The sequence below is a fragment of the Apium graveolens genome, chromosome 8 (genome assembly GCF_009905375.1).
Source record: "Apium graveolens cultivar Ventura chromosome 8, ASM990537v1, whole genome shotgun sequence".
Lineage (NCBI taxonomy): Eukaryota > Viridiplantae > Streptophyta > Magnoliopsida > Apiales > Apiaceae > Apium > Apium graveolens.
Window position 1 is genome coordinate 97,990,800 of NC_133654.1, and position 3,179 is coordinate 97,993,978.

The following is a 3,179-nucleotide window of genomic DNA, read 5'->3' on the forward strand; positions in this document are numbered from 1 at the left end:
CTCCCTCCTCAAGAATCGGGTTATAGCAGCCCTAGTCTCATAAGCTCGGGTACGCCTACCCGCCCTCTCCGCATCCAACTCCCTCCTGACCTCATCCAGCCGGGCCTCAGCAACAGCCAATCGGGTCCTCAGTACATCCTGAACATAGTCGTGGGCTAACAAAGACTGCCTATGGGCAGGGTCGAGAGGTGGTGAATCCGGAGCCACTGGGGGTGCCTCCTCGGTCTGCCTAGGCTCAGGAGTATCAGTCTCAGAGCTGTCATCATAAGTGCTCCAGGATGGTAGTGGAGGGGTAGGAGCTCTGACCACTGGGAGTGTGGGTAAAGGGGTACCAGTGTACACTACCATAGGTCCGACACGCTCCTCAGCTACTGGGACCTCATCCGGGTCCTCCTCATCTGAAATAGTAATGACCTCTGTCTCTAACTCCTCTGAGGGGTCCTCCTCATCCTCCTCCATCTCAGGCTCCTCCTGATCCTCGACATCTAGCAGTGCCTCATCATGCTCACGCTCGAACATCTCAGGGTCCTCTATCTCATGCACCTACACATTAAACGAGCTAAGTTACTATCATGATACTTATAAGGGTTCCCGTAAGGGTTTTAACTGTCAGCACAACTTTAAGTAGTCCGACCATGAACTTGGCAAGAGTTCTTATTATCTTTGTGAGTTTGTTATTATATCGCCGCATCATCTCTGAGGTTTATAACACTTGGCTATGATACCATTTCTGTAACACCCTCAGATCCGGGGTCAGGGATCCGGGTCGTCACGGTCTTTCTTCCCATAATTATCACTTAACTTAATTAATAATAAACAACCTCATGCTGTGACCCCACACTAACACACACCACCACACCTCATAGTCTCAGAGATGAAATTGAAATAAGTACAAGTCCTTGAATCCACAATTAAAAGTTATTACAACCCAAAATGATTACTTGATAAGTTTACAGTTAATTGCCATTATCTGCCACAAGTTATAATTATACATAATTGATTCTCAAAAGTAGAATGTCTGATCTACAGATAGATCTACCTCTGCAGCTATAGCAGCTACGATCTCAACGGGAAGGCGCGGGGCGCTTCCCACGCTCTTGCGCTGGGTCTGCTTGAGCCTGGCCATTTTTCCTAACTGTTGTTGTGTGATGAAAAAATAAAGCAAGAGTGAGCATTACAGCTCGCAAGATAATATATAGTGTAATCAATAATGCAAGTATCTAATAGATAACTTACTAAAAACCTTTATCAAGTGTAAGATAATTACTTACTGGATATAAGCTTAAAGGAAAATGAAGTTACCAAATACTTCACTATACTTATATCATTTATAAGGCTACTTGAACTACCACTGTTCAAAGTATTATAGGTTTAAAAAGGTCATCCCATAGATGAGACCACAAGTTAAGACTTGAATAGATTCAATCTTTGAAATATTATTGAATGAAATAAAGTTATGAGATACTTTATTTAGTCCCGATATATATCCACATATATATCTCTTAAACATTTCTTGGAACCTCTGTTATGTAAAGTATGAACAGAGTTTGTAACATCCAATGAATTTTGGAAAGGAAAAGAATTTTGGCATAAACCCGATATCTTGCTGATCAGGCAAAAATACCAATAAGTAACCTTTTCTACTAGTAGATGGATGAATCCCCCACCGGTCATCACCCTGGCCACATAAGGACCTTGTGCTAGACCGCCACCCGGCCTCTTACGCGTTGATGGACTGCCACCCAGCCACTTACACTTTGATAGACCGTACCCCGGCCTGTCGCTTATGCCGACTCAATTAGATGGGCTTACTTCCAGAACGTTGGGTAAGTAATCAATTCATTTGTTTTCTTAAAACAGCAACCACGTTGCGAATGTAAAATGCACCACAGAGCTGGATCCCCCAGGTTTTGAGCGAGTATTTAAATCCCCTTTGAAAGGAAGACCTTAAATATAAAAATGAGTTTTGGGGTCCACTCTAACTTAAAAAAAAATCATTTTGAAGACTCGAAAACATTTTAAGAATGTTTGGAGTACTGCTGATTTATTAAAATAAAGCAGTCCCGATATATTAGAAAATATCTGAATATTATTATTTAAATAATATTCTCATAAAGATAATCCTTATAAAAATAATCGAAGTAGAAGTTTTAAAACTTATACTTGAAATGGATATCAAATAACCAAAGATATACTTATATGAAAGTACTATCCTTATTTGAATAATCAAAAATAAGTTTGATTATCGAAACATTATTCTTTAATAAAATAAAGAATATTATTAAATAATAAGCGGTGTCATAATACCTCGAATGAATATTATAAATAATATTCATTAAATAAAATAAACGGAGTCATACATCCTCCAATGAATATCTAATTAATAATCATTAAATATAATAAACAGAGTCATAAGTCCTCGAATGAATATTCAAATAATATTCATTAATTAATATAAAGTTATCGAATAAACCTTATTCGATCAATAGTTTTGAAAACTATATCCATATATATATAAATATATATATATATATATTATACTCGGGAGCCTCGCCTCCCGGTTTTAGAAAAAGTTCACCTTTTTATCTCCTATACTAAGGGTATACTCAAATACCGCTTATCTCTAGCATAAGTATTATGCAACTATAGGCATTGAACCAACAGATATATAAATCGAGAATATGAAACAGGCATGCATATATACCATATCACATGCTACAATATATCGCAAGAATTTGCTAATAACAAATATGCATTTATCGCAAGATCATGCATATATACATATACATCACAACAACAGTTATACGGGTAGAAAACTTGCCTGAGCGACTGGGGGTTACAAATGGCTCGGGACGAGTCTGGTAACCTTCCTTGAAGTGATGTGAGTAGCTAGGAAGCCTTAAGAAGCCTTGAGATGTCTTAGGGATGCTTGGATCAATTTAGGAAGCTTGGAACTTGGATTTTGAAAAATATTCTCTTTGAAAATGGAAAAAGCCGAGAGCAAATGTTCTTGGTGAAGAGAAATACAATTTTTGTTTTGATGAAAATGATTTGTTTTGGCTTGGTGGATGTAGTTTTGTTTTTGTTTTGGTTAATTACCTTATTAACCTTGTCTTTGTGTGGTTATAAACCAACCACATCTCCTCCCTTCCTATGTCATGCTTACATCATCTTATTGT